Source organism: Columba livia, chromosome 3 (genome assembly GCF_036013475.1).
Source record: "Columba livia isolate bColLiv1 breed racing homer chromosome 3, bColLiv1.pat.W.v2, whole genome shotgun sequence".
Taxonomy (NCBI): Eukaryota; Metazoa; Chordata; class Aves; order Columbiformes; family Columbidae; genus Columba; species Columba livia.
The window spans coordinates 100,235,574-100,251,526 of record NC_088604.1 but is presented as its reverse complement, the minus strand read 5'-3'; the positions used below and the strand labels follow the sequence as shown (position 1 = coordinate 100,251,526).

At 41.3% G+C, this 15,953-nt stretch overlaps 1 long non-coding RNA gene across 1 annotated transcript; it reads right to left on the bottom strand.

Moving 5' to 3' along the window:
• Nucleotides 1-4,627: 4,627 nt before the first annotated feature.
• Nucleotides 4,628-14,888, bottom strand: LOC110357049 (uncharacterized). Its single transcript, XR_010471621.1, has 3 exons — nucleotides 13,049-14,888; nucleotides 10,920-10,961; nucleotides 4,628-6,192 (listed from the first exon to the last, which is right to left on the bottom strand). It is a non-coding gene; the product is annotated as an uncharacterized LOC110357049 (long non-coding RNA).
• Between the last annotated feature and the right edge of the window lie 1,065 nt (nucleotides 14,889-15,953).

Below are 15,953 nucleotides of genomic sequence, written 5' to 3'. Positions count from 1 at the left end.
AATGTCAAATGAGACCTAAAATCAGAGTTTGTGAAGCAACTTTTTCTCCTTCAACAGAAATCTGACAACAACCATTGCCAGCAATCCAACCAAACGTCCTCTATGTTTGCCCATGCTCTAAGTAAGAGACAACAAGCGTGTGGTTCCCACCATCTACCATGTCTCCCCCAGCCCTGGCTCTTTCCAGAGGGGCAGGTCCCTGCCTTGCTCAAGCTGCATGTCCCACCAAGCACCACGTTCATTTCTCAGCTGCACCGAGGCAATGAATGATGCCAAATAAAGTGCCAAGCTGAGCACTCCACACCTACAGATCTTGGTGGCACTGCTACAGCTTGTTACATAGCAAATCCTACATTTTCAGCCAAGACCTGAGCGTGTGCAAGAGGGAAGCGCTGAAAGTTCTGGCTTTTGTCTTTTTCCAAGTCATCAGGGTCAATGTGACCCATGTCCTTTGAGGATGTGACTCAGGATTTCTTTTTCTGTTGCTCATTTTTATTTATTTATTTATTTATTTATTTATCTATTTATTTATCTATCTATTTATTTATCTAGAGGTCACACAGAGTCACAGAATGTTAGGGATTGGAAGAGACCTCCTAGAAAACCGATGAGAAAACACTTAAAGCTGTAAAGCAAATCCTGTGAAATCAGCTGTGCTTGAGGCAACATGAGAAAGCAAATAAAATGAAAAAGATCATCTATTATCTCTCACACTTGATGTCTTTAATTCAATCACACTGGATTTCCTAGATTTGCCGAAGTATTTTTTAAAGCTCGGGATTGGCAATATTTCCAAACCCAAAATTCTGGGCAGTCAATAAAGCCTTAGGGCATACTTTCACATGGAGACTCCTCTCCCTTGGCACCCCTTGGATTCTTCTCCAAATGCCGCTGCCACCTTCTCCATCCTCTCTGCCTTTATCACTGCTCATCTGGGGCACAGGGGAACCTGCACAAAGTACAAGAGAGGGGCTGAGCAGCACATGGGCAGGAGGTGCAGCCCCAGGGCCATAGGGGCCCTTCCCGCTGTTTTGTGATCATGCTGTTTTTGAGCACAGGCTGCATCTCATTGTTTTGCACAGGCGTGTGTGCTGCCTTTTAACTGGTGTTAGGAAATAAAGCACCATTCTGCTAAAATGCAAAAGCAAGGCAGGCTGCTGTGCAAATGAATGCAGAAGCTGGCCAGACCCATGATTCTGCTAAGATCAAGGCGTCACTGAAAATTACGTGAGCCTTTAGAGGAAGGAAAATAATGCTATTGTGCATCCCTCTGGCCTTGGGGTGGCAGTCTTGCAGCTGTACTGAGAAAGACAATGTGTTTTTGTCTGCTTCTCCCCTCTGCAAACCCAGAGTCCCTCTGATAGCATCCAGCTTGGGCCATGTTCCTAAGTCCTTCTTACAAACCCGTATCTAACAGAACTGTAGGACATGCAGTAGGGCTAGAATATCCCAGGCTGCTGGCTTCTAAGATCTGAGTCAGCAGAAACATGCTTCATTTGGTGTCTATTTTTTTCTGCCCAGATTAAGCACTTAGGCAGCGCCTGCCATCTGGTGCCAAGACAGAAATTATGCTGCTGGACACTTCAGAGAGAAGTTCTGTTAAGTAATAACAGATAAGGAAAGTTTTCACACACAGATGACCAGCTCAACTGCAGAGAACTTCATAACTATTTCCCAGTGATGGCTGTCCTAGTGCGTGGGACATTAAATGAGCTTGGTGCTCTCAACTAAGCTAATACAGATCTTTGTCACAGCAATAAGAACCAAAGCAGGTATCAAAAAGAAAAAAAAAAAAAAAAGGAGCCGAAGGCACACAGTAATTTCATTATTTCATTTATATATTGTGAAATCCAGAACACCGTGACTTCAGGATTTTGGTTTCCCCACAAGTACCAGACCAGAGGCCAAAACAAACAGGGGGAAAAAACAAGAAGGGAAGAGAGAAGGGGGGTTAAAGGGATGAAAGGCTTATGAAAGAAAGGTACAAAGAAATATCCTTTCTATTCAACCTAAAAGAACTTTAACATAACATGAAAAATGAGAGGGGATGAACCAGGCAACCAGGAATAGCTGTACTGTAATATTATTGGCACAGAATAATTCCACTCCGGGGACTGATTTCCAAACATGCAGAACACTTAGTTCAAATACATAAAAGCTGTTGGTGCACAAAACCTTTGGAAATCATGTCTTTTATGTTTAAGGATTTTTTTGTCTCCCCCCCCCGCCACTGTAGCTGTATGTACTTCAGGAGGCCAGCTGGATTCAATTGCTAGGACAGTAGTATTGTACTTCTCACTGTCCCCCGCCCCCCCCATTTTTTTCCTTTTACATCAGTATGTTGGCAGAAAGGTTATTGGCATCATCATCCAGAGCCAAAGGTCAACATGAAAAAAGAATGTGTGAATACTTTTATGAAGAAAATCCAAACTGCGAGTTAATATTCCTACTTTGCAAAACTATCAAGACTATATTTTTATGCAAAGTTAGATTGATGTGGAATAAAATTCCATATAGTGGAACATGCATGATGCAGAAAGGTCAGGGGGAATGAATATTCAAGATTTAGAGAAAAATTTGGAGGCATAAACTTCCCACACATTCCATCCAAGACAGAATATTTCCTTTCATATTCTGCTGGTGGGATATTATACATTGGTTGTCACTGCTAGGCTCCAAAGTGCAAGGTTATTTTTTAAATTATGCTGTTCACTGTCCCAAAATCAAACGTCCTTATCAAGCCACTTATTTTTAAAGGGGCTGTTTTTTCGATTTGATTCTTGCCTTATGTCCCATGGTGGGATGCCCTTCGGCTTGGAATGGACCTGCCCACGACTTGCTGTTAGAGGCGTCTCAGGGGAGGCCCTTAACTCTCTCTTCTGATTAGTTTGAAAATCTGTCAAAACAAGGTGATATTAAGAGACAGTTCTGCTCTGGAAAAAAACTGTAGTGAGTGGCACAGTGTTTATCATGTCAGTGTTTCGATTTGATACTTGAAGATCTTACATGTTAACATGTCTTTTTTAATGGGTAGCTCAACGAATAGAGGTTAGGTTAAAAACAAGCAAACAAACCCACAAAAAAACCACTGAAATCTTATTGTCTTCTTAGGCTTAACATCGGTTGACTGAGGCTACAGACTACACTGTTCACATCTGTGCACTCCCACTGCCTCCACCTATACCATTGTAACCACCTTTGACAGAAAAGAAGAATCATGTTCAAAATTTGCACTGAGAGGAAGTCCAGCTGTGATGAATCCCTTCTTACCAGCAGCCTAAACTAGGTAACTTGTATAGAGACCTCCAGCTTTTTAGTTACAGTCGAACAGTTCACTTGGGAGTGGAGTCAGCAAAGTGTAGCCAACAAAAGAGAATCAACTTCAATTCATGGGCTGCAGGAGAATGCAGAGGGGCATTGGTGGCTTTCTGGCAATTGTATCCACATTTATCTACTTTCAGAGAAGGCCTGTTTTCTTAAAGCTGTTTGGTTGGCTCGTTCGCAGTATGTGGAAGGTGTCCTCCTCTGGGGACATCTGCCAGCCAATGTGACTTTTCCAGATTTCTGCTTTGGGGTGCCGAGATGGTGTGTTAGCGAAGAGCCCTACAGCTGCATTCAGTCCTTCTTGCTGCCAGCTGGGACCTGACGGGACCGTGACGTGACTAAATTTGCTGTTTCCATTTCTAAGCTAGTCTAGTATCTAGGATGAACTTAGTGGGTAAGTTTTGCTACCTCTATTTGCCTGGAAATAGCAGTTCCAACAGCAGCCCGTTTTTTCAAGAAACCTGGAGCAAGTCTGAGAATTACAGAAGCTGGGCTGATTGTTTCCCAGCTGAAAGAAGTGGTTAAGAGGCTAGAGATGCCAAGACTCAGCCTAGGAAGAGGAATTCACATGTGACAGGAATTATTTCCTTTGGCAGATGCCTTTGGCAAAGATGAAGGAGGTAGAGGAATGAACAGCCCCAGTAGGAAACCCCTGTACCTGATGTGGACTTTGCAGGTCAGCTGTTTCCCTGAGATGCTCCATTTGCTACTTGGAAAGAAGAGGAGGTGGGGGTGGAGGGAAAGGGAATGGCCAAACTTAGACAGCTGCAAGGAATACTGGCCAGTTTCTATATGATCCACTGTCCACCCCCAGCAAAAGATGTGTGAAGGAGAAGGAACATCTGTGCTTCCCTCATTCTTATCTCACCCTTGGGGACTCCTGGCCAGTTGGTCTAAAGCTGTTGTAACGTATCTGCGTTGTAAGATCAGCACATACAAGCTGTAACTGACAGCCAAGTGAACCCACCTTGGTTTTGGCTCTCTGTGGAGCAGAAGTTCAGAAGACTTCCATTTTCACCCAAATAACCCCTCTCTGCCACAAACTGGGCTTTGCTCAGATGAACCTAACCATAAGGTTTTGTGAAAAAAGTAGCCAGTGAGGCTTTGCCAAACCCAAACACACTTTCCTCTCTGGATAATCCTACTGTTCAGCAATGGAAAGCCATGAACACCTCATCATGCATCTTGTGCATGCTGTGAATCACTAGAATCAACTGGTCTGCTTGAATATCACATTTTTGTAAAAAGTAACAAAGACTAGTGACACAGATTTTTTTTTTTCTCTGAAAAGAAAGGATTTATTTCCAGACAATATATCTGGTTTTGCATCTTCTGTGTTTGCTTTGCTCTTAGGACCACAGTCATTTCAGTCATACTTTGGATCCATTGTTTGTTTTTTAGTTGTTGTTTTGTTTGTTTGCTTGTTTTTGGTTGGTTGTGTTGTTTGGTTTTTTTTTTTTTTACTCTGTCATAAACCACATCTTCTTTCATTTGTGATGTTCAGATGCAAAATTCAGTGGAAGTAATTGTTTTTCCAACTACAAAGATTTTTAAATGTATCTGGCATATGGGGGGGAGCGTCAGGTCTTGCTATACAAACCTTACATTTGATTAGTTTTACTTCACAAGTAACTTGTTTCAAAGCTCAGTATTATTTTCTTCTCTGAAGAAGGTCATAAGAGGTTCAATAATGGCTAAAACATCAGCAATAATTAGGAAAGGAAAATGTATTGTTCTCTGGAAACAGTGAGCCTTACAAAGAAAGTGATTTTGAAAGCTTACACTACTTCAATATTGAGGTTAGGATGCAGTTATGGAATAAATTTGCAACCAACATCACAATGCTCAGCATGACTAATAATTAGCCAAAAAATGTAACAAGTAGTTCATCAAGGCTCTTCTTGTGTTTAGAACAAATACAAGTGCCAGGTTTATTTTTACTTGCTTAAGCATGATGTAAGGTTTCTTCCACTGGAAAATCCCCTATTAGTAAATTTATCTGGATTATATAATATTGTCCGTGGGGCTTTTTCTTCTCCTGATGACTTATACCTACGGAATTCACTTTATAAACAAAATTCTCAGCGTGTGACTTCAGTGGCCGTTGTGCTGAGGAGTAACCCCTCGCTGACACACTCCTGCGGCCAGTCCCATCCTGTTGTCACTGCAGGCTGACGGCCCTGCTCACCGAGGTCTGTTGACTCATCCGACTGGATATATTATACTTGCAAGTGCCTCTGTTTGAAATTTGTGGAGAAAGCCAGAAGGAAAACACATGGAACTGCTGACTTTCCGTGCACTGCTCTGCAGCAGCCGGCAAAGGCCTACCACAGTCATACCTCGCTCTGTGTCCTACTCAAGTCTAACTTTGCAAGATGACAGATGAAAAGGGTTTCAGGGACTCTTTTAAAACCAGGAAAGTGGTGCTAGATCCCCAAGTGAACTCTGGCTCACCAGGGCAGATTGCTAGCTTGGTTGGCTGCAGCAGTGGCTGGTTTGCTAAAGAAGTAAGGTCTAGAAGGTCAGATGAAGAGTACAGAGACTTGGCCTACAGGAATAATCCAGTGCAAGGGAAAGGCTTGAGATGGTGTAATAAAAACCTTTTAAATATGATGAACAGTAATACTATGTTGATGTTTTTAATTTTTTTTTTTTTTATTATTTTTTCCACAAGCTGGGATAACCACCTCTTTAAGGTCATCTGTAAAGAGTGTTTTCCACCAGACTTCAGAGGCTGAAGTTTAGGGAAGTCAGGGTTTATTTTCATTGCTTTGTCTTTTAAGTATATGTCAGGAAGACACTTCTTCATATCAGATCATTAACTGTGTGGTGCTAGAACTGAGGAATCATGATGTTAAGTAAAGAGACCTGCAAGACAAGAACATGGTTAACTTTGTTTCAGAGAGTTTAATACTTTTAAAAATTATACTTTTCATCAAACAAACAAAACCACACATACACACAAAACACGCCCCCCCCCCCTTTTTTTTTCTATAAATAAAGGAAAAAAAAGGGTGTGGCTTGCCTTTTTTAAGAAAAAGTTATTTTTTCTGCACTGAACTGCTGCTGACCGCTATCATATGATAGAATTAAGGGAGCCCTTTCTTTGGGATAACCCCCAAAAGGGCCCAATTGCTACTAGGACATGTTTTGACCCCATGTTTGAGGACACCAAAACAAACAGGCTTACAAAAATATCTGCCTGCACTACTGGCTGACAAATAAATTACTCTTTTATGTTGTAAGAACTATCAATGGGAAAGATACAGGATGCTCAGCAGACTTTTCACCTAAAAAGTCCGGATAAATTCAATCTGTTTTCATGGGTGGACAGAAGAAGGTCCATTGCAGATTCAACAATCTGGTGATGACCAGCTGCAGTTCCTGCTGTGTTATCACGTACCATGATCCCGTCTTCAAAGGCTGGGATAGAAAAATCTTTCTAGTAGCAAATGCAGGAGTCTGACAAGTACTGTAGTAGGTTGTTGAAATTATTATGAACACATATTTTCAAACACAACTCTTCAAGTTGCAAAATATTTTTGTTTTAGAAGCTGTAGCTACGAGAATGACTCTGATAACAGCATGGAATCTGCTCTGCAAGACGGATATCCGTCTTCTCCCTGCACAAGCCTGAACAAATGTCCTCAAAATATAAGGCTGCCTTTGGACTCAGCTCTAGGTAAGACTAGCAGAGCCACGACTGTGGTATTGACACATGTTCTGGAAAAAGGGTGGAAAAATCAGGCCATCTTAGGGCTAGTGGCCAGTTTGTTTCTCAAGGTTTCCTTCCTTCCCAAGCAGGTTTGTGATCTGCATCTCACCTGTGCCCCAAACCTGTCCAGCTGCCTGATGTTTTGGGAGGGGAACCAGAAGTCTTTCCCTTAGTGCAGAAGCTTCTCCTTTGCCTACCCTGCAAGCTGCACGTGCTCTCAAAGCCAATGCAGCACAGATAAATAGCAAGGAGAATGTTCTGGCCTTCATGTAAGAATTAACACTTTCCCAGAAAGAGATAAGAGACATGCAAGCGCAGTTTCATTTCCCTCCACCACCACCTCAGTCTGATCAAAGTCCTATAAACACAGATTAGAGAACTGCTGGGTCGGCTTCCATCATCCTCACAGCTCACATGGAGCAGAGGAACGTCAAAGGTGGTCAGCATTCCACCCAGCTCCATGGCTTCTCACACCTACCATTGGCAGGTGTGGACCAAGACATGTCTTTAAAGGAAGCATAGAGAGCTCTGGGGATTACACCATCTCCAGCAGCCACCTGCCTTTGCGACACTTGGGCTTGCATTAAAGTGATGCAAAGCTCATACTATTTCTGCTCAGCTATTGCAGCTGCTCACCCCAGCTCTGATGGGGCCTGGAGTCACATCATGACCCTTCACTTGTACTCTGGCCTAATTGCAATGTTTCAACCCATCGTAGCATTCACCAATTGTCATTTATTAACGCAGTGTTAAATGTTGCATCACACCCCCCTTGCTCCAGATCACTTCCCCGGAGAGCACCATGTGCCCCAGAAGTGCAATAAAAAGACTTTTAGCCCCTTTTTCTGTGGGAAAATAAAGTGTTGTCTCTGCCTAAGGACATATTTTGTGTCTTTATACTAGGAGGAAACTCATAGGTCTGGTGATTTTTTTATCGAGCACTGGTGGGAAGCCCCGAGTCCTGTGTGAAATAAGTATTGAAGGAAAAACATGCTCTGTGCACCTATGCAACCTGCCCCTCTCAGTGATGGGTGCTCTGGGTAAGACCGAGGCCATTTAGCTGACTGTATTTGAGACTGCAGGAGAGCTAGGAGGGTGTAATGGGTTTCCTGAATCATTCAGGCCCCACCTCCTTTGTTTAGAAAAATAAACTAGGCTGTGCAAATACTTTGCTGATCACAAAATCTACTGGCAAAATTGTTGTATTCTTTGTTTTGTACAAAAGGGAAAACAAACACTGGCAAGAATCGCAGTGTGGATATTTATGTCAAATCCAATAAAGGGAAAAAAACCACACACACTATTCAGCATCTGAACTGATATGAAATCAAAAGCCATTTTTGTTGAAGTTGGTTGACATAATCTAGAGTAATTCTTAATAAATCCTTTCAACCAGAAAGGGTAACAAGTTCAGTTTAAGTTGGGGGAGGATTGTTTCACAAGGCTAAGAAAGAAAAAAAATGAAGGGCAAGACAGAAGGCTATATGAGGGTATAACAAACAAGAATGAATAAGAGGTTTTTAACAGAGAAAGGGAAAGAGCAGTAACAGTGATAGGGCAAGATACCTTGTGAAAAGGTAACATCTATGGGATAGATGTTTCTTGGACATGCATATGCTATCGTGGTGGTGGCAAAATTTGTCGCATGCATGTCATGCCTTCTTCTGGAGAGCTGTGAAAGGTTTGCAATACTCAGAAACAAAAAGGTCTGAAGTGAACAAAACATAGGCTTTGCTTGTGTATATGTCCTCCTTTCTGTCTGGATTACAATGTAAGATGTTTGTGCTCAGGCAGGTGTTGCACTGTAATTACTGCTTTGGTTTATAATATTATAGTCCAAAGCCTTTAAATTCCTCCTCCAGCCATGAAGCAGCTACCACTGCCTTGCAAGATCCAGCCAGGTTACCATCGGATGAATATTTAACCAACTTTTCTTTCAAATCAAACAAAATATTTACTTTGCAATATAAACTCTCAGTTTCCTTTGGAACACTCAGTGCTCAGCAACCCCCTCCCATCTTTTTAAGTTAGGAGTAAGTGAGAAACAGTGTTACATGGAAGATGAAGTTCAAACTGATGGTAGAAACCAAAGTGTTTCTGTTCCAGTCCGCCAAATTTAAATATTTGAATTTGTTTGTTCTTATGAAAATTCTCAGTTTTTCCAGAAATTGTATTTTCCTGATGTGTTCCAATTATATCTGTGTACTGACTGACAGCTGGGCAGAAAAACACCATAGAGGGGATGGCATTTGAACCACTTTGTGGCTAACTTTGGCAGCAAGGAAAGTTCTTCGTGTCCTAATTCATAAATCATCCTTTTTTTTTTTTCTTTATGGAAAACTTCTTTTAAAAGACAAACTGACTTGGCATGATGATAAATGGTCATGAACTTAAATCACAGAAAGAAAGGTACCTTTTAGATTTTTTTTTTCTTTTAAGGCTCAAAGAAAAGCAGATGGCCTTTGCAAAATTTCCAGTGGGATAAGGTTCTTATTCCTCAGTCAGAAACAGCTTGTCCTTTTGTTTCAAAAAAAGATACGTACCTGAAGAAAATGATGACACCTCACCCACAATGTACAGATTCGTCCACAATGTACAGATTGATCCACTATGAAATGAAGAACTAAGACTGAACAATACTTTAAATTGCTACATTACAGCATAAATTTATTGTGATGTATGGTTCTTCCCTATACTTGCTTTCTGGGTTCCCTCTGCCCTGTTACGTTTTTTTTAAACAGATGAAATGTTTCAATAGAATTAATATTTTAACCTGTGAGTAGCCTGTTGGTAATGAATCAATCTTCTGTACAGAAGATATATTTTTGATTACTAAAAAGCCATTTTCTTGCTGGAGAAAATTAAAAGAGGGAGAGAGGCAAGGGAATTTCTGAACACTGCAGCCACAAGTACAGAGTCTTGCCATAAGCACGTAGATAAATCTGTCCAGGTGATGCTGCCCTGGATGAGAGCCCTTCTAAAGTATTCATACACCCAGAATGATATGTTCTGCTTTATGTATTTGCTAACAGAGGAGTCTGACTGCCATCTCACCGGTCTTCAACTCCAAGACTCTTGAAGCTGGTGGAATACGAATCTTCAGCGAGATATAGCTATAAATTGCAGGAAATCCATTTTGGGATGCTGTATCTGTTGATTGAGGGCTAAGTGACTTAATTTGCTATTTATTTAAACATTCCATTCACCAGTACATAGCCACATAAAATGTGGCCTCATATTCTCGTGAAAGTCCTAGAGGCCAGTAGGCCACTGTTCCATGCCAAGTTTCACTTGAGACCAGGCTGTGTCTGCTCAGCTCATGTACACAACAAATGAGAAAACGAAGTCCATAAATTGCAGTAGAAGCTCAGCAACTTAAAGATATTTAACTTATACCCCAGAAATTAAGGCTGGAATATTTCCCTTCTATTCTTCAAACACCTGTTTTTGAATGGAGGCTAAGGAAGTACAACTTGGTTAAAATATTTAATTAAGAACAAGGCAACATTTGATACCAGCCAAACCACTCTGTAACCAATTCTGAACTGCAGTAATATTCTGCTGCTGGTGAAGGGCTGCCTGAGGCACCCTCTGTTTCATGGGAGATAACTCCAGTGCAGAAGTGGGTCTTCCCTGATATTACACCATTATCTTTGTTGTGTCCCTGCTCAGAGGTAGGAGCTGCTTTACTGCAATGAATGCATAAATATTGCTTATGAAGTGTCATCCATACTCTGCAGGTTACATTGGTGCATGACTCCAGAAAGCATCATGGAAGCATGAAACTACTTGTGTGCTTGCTGGTTTCACTAAAACTGTAGTTGGAATAGAAGAAGTTTAGAGAGCATGAAAATATGTGAAATATTTAAACTCTCCTTACAAGACTTTCTTCTTCGTTATTTAATCTGTTCAAGGTAGGCTTCTGTAACAAAAGAAAAAAAAAAAACAGTTAATCTTTCCCGCTATAGCAGCTGGTCCTTTTGACACTACCGTCTAAAAATCCTGCTCCTTTCAGCTATGCTAAGCCTATAACAAAATAGCTTTCTTAGGTCATTCTCTACCCTCTCATAACCTGAAACTCTCACTACTTCCCTCCTGATGTCTCCAGAGTCAAGCAACAGTTGAACAGGATTATCCTAATCAGTGCTTCCTGTAAAGGGCAGATGACACCCTCATGTTGCCTTTTTTTAACAAGCCCTCTGACTGAGTAGGTGAGTTGTGTTGAGTGCTGCAGAGAGTACAGACAGCTTTGGTTTTGTCCTAGGCATACCAATAGGTAAGTTCCTATTTTTTCATGTGTTACTTGTCTTGGTGACTGGTGCCTTTTTCTGCTTGGTGATTTGAGCCTTAGGAATTCAGTGTCAGACCCCTCTCATGTGTTCTGGCAAGTCAGCCAGTTCCAGTGGGTTACACTCCTGCCCTGTGACTGTGGATGGCAAGGCCAGGAGTTAGAAGAGGGGAAGAAATGGAGATGCTCTTAAGGACATTCAGCAGGTGGTATGCTACTACCAACAGCTTTGCCAAAATCTAAAGTGCAGAGAGATGAACAGTTCCTGTGGAGGCACCTTGTAGCACTGTCTACATTTACTGGAGGGATGTGCTTGTTCCCTGACAGTCTCCAAATGGTGTATTTCCCTTTGAGAGACAGCAGGAGCCTGTTTCTATGCTGCTCTAAGTATCATCAGCTTGCATCACTTGGTACCCATATTTTCCCTATATCAGACTCAAGTTACAGAGGTGTACATAAAATACATTTTAAACTTCCAGTTTATCTGTGCAAGTAACTTCTGCTTATTACATCTCTCTCCTCTGGCTTTCCTTGTGAATGACAAACCCACCAGCTCAGCCTCACACTGTCTTTCTCAGAGCTGAGTGCTCAGGTCAACATTTTCCTTATGACAAAAAAAAAAACCCAAGCAAACAAAAAACCCCACACTTCCTAGGTTCTCAGGTTGGTCAGTTAATTCACAGAGTAGCTGGTACACTTCATTCTCCTGAGACCGAATCTACATGGAAAGAAAAGTGTTCATAGATACCAAGAAATACTGTACAGGTAGAAGCAACAAGAGACAGAGCCTTTTTTGAATATCTGCTATTGGCAAGGGTTGGTTCTCATGGTATATGCAAAAAGGTGCATCTTGTTACCAAGATCATTGTACATGGAGTTACAAATGTGCTCCCTGGTATTTGGATTTATACGGAGATGTATTTGAAATATTTTTGTCTCTGTTTTGCTGTCAATAATAAGGATGTTACAGTATTCCTTATGAGTGAAAAGTGCCTTTTTTTCCTTTATATGGAAACTGTATTAAAGAAAATGCTGTCACTACTGTAAAGATCAAGTGTCTATCTCTGGGAAATCGTTACATTCCTCTTTCAGGAGCCAGGGCTTAACAATGCTGTAGGAGAAAAAAACAATCTATATGGCAAATCTTGTAGTACAAGTTTTTGTGGTTAACCGAGAAACATGCCGTGAGTCAAGACTTTGGAAACAGTTTAGTAATTAAAGACAAATGCTATGACATAATCATTTACACGCAGCAGAAAGACTTTTAGATTAAATCTGGCCTGACCCATTGCTCAGCAAGTGTTATCTGGGATTCTTGAAAGTCATTCATTTATTTACATACTAATTAGGCCCACATGTTTTATTAAAAACAAAAGCCTACATTTCTCAGAGGAGTGAGCTCTATTCCAGCTCTGGTTTATGAGTTGGGTCAAGCAAGGAATGGACCTGTTCCAATGGGTACTATATGGAGATACTCATGAAACAACAGAGAAAGTTTTGGCTTTCAAATTATGTTTTTCCTCTAAACTTACACTTTTTAAGTGCAGGTAAATGAATGAGTCTTGCTTAGCTGCACGATTAATCACACACTTGTGCTCTACACATTGTAAATAAACTGATCCAAGAAGCCAAGTTAGTGGAGAAACCAACTAATTTGGCTAAGGTAGCTGAGCACTGCTTGAAGGGGAAAAAGAGTGTATATATAAACATCAGGTACACACCTATGTGTATGTCAAGATATTATTGGATGCAGGTATCGCTTCATGTAATCGTTGAGCATGATTCTCCTTTTTGTTTCATATTCAACCAGAATTACATTACTGTCAGTTCAGCTAGCCGAAATGCTTCTGCTGGTGATGAGCTGAAAAGGAGGAAGGACATTTATATGGATGGAGTTTTGGAAACAAATAATTAATCAATTGCTGGAAGGGAAGCACTGATAAGGGGAGAAGATCAAGGTATAATGTACTTTTGAACCAGTATAGCCAGAAGCGGAGAAGTATAGCTGAAAGACCAATGACTATAAAAAATTGAATAGAAATAAAGGACTTTCTGCATATGAAATTCAGGGTTGCATTCTTCCTTCCTTCCCTCCTCTCTTCTTCCATTTTTCTAGTGAGATGAATAGAGTGGGCTAATGGAAAAGAAGGGATAAGAAAATGACAAAACAAATGGGATGAGGGAGGACTAAATCTGATGTTTCTGCAGGAAAATAGGGACTTCTTCCAAATGGAAAGTTGCTTCCCAAAAGGCTATTTCCCTAGCCAAAAAGTGATCATGCTCCTTTAATGCATGGTAGTGAATTTCTGAAGTAGAGTGTTGCAAGCAGCTGTCAGGAAGAAAAGGTTGGGCTTTATTTTACATTGATCTTCACACATGAGAGAAGCTTCTAATGGCCTACGTACCTTCCTATACTCAGCTGGTACCTACTCCCACAGAGACATAAGACAGACCAGTGTACTGATACTGGGCAGGCTCCTATGTATAGGCAGCCAGTGTCATCTCTCAGCAGGCCTTGGGGAGTACTTGCTGTTAATGCTTGTGTGGGAAGAGAAGCAGTTTAGAAGACAGCAGCTGGTCTGAAAATAAAATATATACACTTTGACTCAGGTACAGGTGAGAGCCCAGCTGGACTGTTCCATGGGACTGGAGTCAGTTACCTATTCCTGCTCGGAGTGAGTGGAAATCAGTGCCTGATCTTTCTGTTCTGCTTTGGAAAGTCTCAGAACAGCTGTAATGCAGCTGAGAGGGTTGAAGTCACATGCGAGGACACAGAAATAATTTTTCCCAAGGTCCCCACCTATTTGGATCTTGTTGCCTTCATAGCACTGCAGCCCTCATCCCCTGGCCCTGAAGCAGACATGCTGACCTGGCAGTATATGTAATTATGAACATTTTGTTGGGCAGTGTCACTGCTCTGCTCCTTGGTGGTACATGTTAAGTTAAAGATGGGCAGCCACTCTGTAGGGCTCTTTTTAAGCACCTGGGGGTGAGCGGGCAGATGATTTTGCAGGACCACAGAGACACTGGCACAGTTCCTTGAGCAGAAGCTTGCATGTGTCTAGGGTCAGGGCATCTCATCGCAGTGTCTGCACACTTCACAAGTAAAGAACCAAGAACTCTGGCTCTAAACATTCAAAAAGAATTATGAAAATGAATGAAATATAAGCTAATATCTTCCAACATGTATTTTTTCCCTTTCTCACACATCTGCAGATCAAATAGATGCAGGAGATTTCTTTCCTGATTTGCTGGTGCATTTCTTTTTTCTAATTTATTTGCTTAGTAGAGGTGAAATCTGATTCAAAGATGCATTTGCCATTACTAAGTGCTTGGCACTGGTATTTAAAACATCTCTTTTCTATCTGTGGCAGCTTTTACCTTTGCTAAAGCCTCACAAACCCAAGATTTACAAGCTAATGAACACTAACTGACAATATGTAGACGATACCCTGTGCACCGGGTGTTTGGTGTAGATAACTAAGGCTTGTGAGTTTACTCTCAAGCTCACTGCCTAAGCCTGGATATCTGCTGAGATACTTTATCCTTTTATGAGGGTGAATCCAGAGTGCACTGAGTAATGCATAATAAAACTAGGGGGGGGTGGGGTGTCTAGGGGGGAGGAAGAAAGAGGGCAAAAAGATAAGCACAGTAAAATAAGCTCAAATGACTTCACTGTTCAGTAATGACTCCTACCAAATAACTGCATTGTAGTTTTATCTTTCCAACCAAGATTGTGTTAATGCTCTAAAATTAAATCTCTTGTGAAAGTTATCTGGAATTTCTCAAACAACTTTTAAAGGGGTTTATTTTTTCATCAGAGGTCATGCCTCAAGAATTTGTAGGAATTCCGCCTGGAAAGTAATAATCAGTGGAAACTGGCAGTCAAAGCTAATTTATATTACTCTTCCAGATAAAAATTCCTTCCATCTTAGACCTGCATTTCAAAAAAGATGATTATCACTCATGAGAGAATACATCAGTGAAAAAAGAGAAAGAATGACTTAAGAGACGTCTCTCCTACATCTGTAGATTTGGGGTTTTATGGTGTTTTTTTTATAATCCTTCCTTCTGAAATGTGTGAAGGACAGACACAAAAAGGCAGGAAAGGGAGAAGGAGGAGCAATCAAAGCAAACTTAAGAAATCAGCTGCGAGGTAATTCACCAGGGATTTCAGAATAAGTGACTTCAAAGCAGGATGGCACTTCATGAGATGTGCTAGAGCCTATTCCTTCTTTTTGTTCTACTTGTGGTGTTGTACCATGTCTGTCACTACAGCATCTGGCTTTCTGTCAGTGTTCAGTGTTCAGTTTAGCAGGTAACTGCTGCAACAGGAAAAATAAAGACTCTCTTTAACTCAGCTTAAATAAGTTTGCATCTCTGCATGCTGGTGGGCTACTTGTCACTGACAGGCTCTCAAACTCTTGCCTGTGCCACCAGGCAGAGGCTGAAATGGCAAAGGTGCATGCAGATGTCCCCGTGTGTGAACATGATTCAAAGAAGTGTGCACTCGCAAGGTCAGAAAAGCAGAAGATGGTATGAAATCAAGATGAGGGCATCTTTGGCAGTGACACCTAAGGTGGCTGTCATGTGCCTTCTTCATATGCTGGCACTGCTGGCAGACCG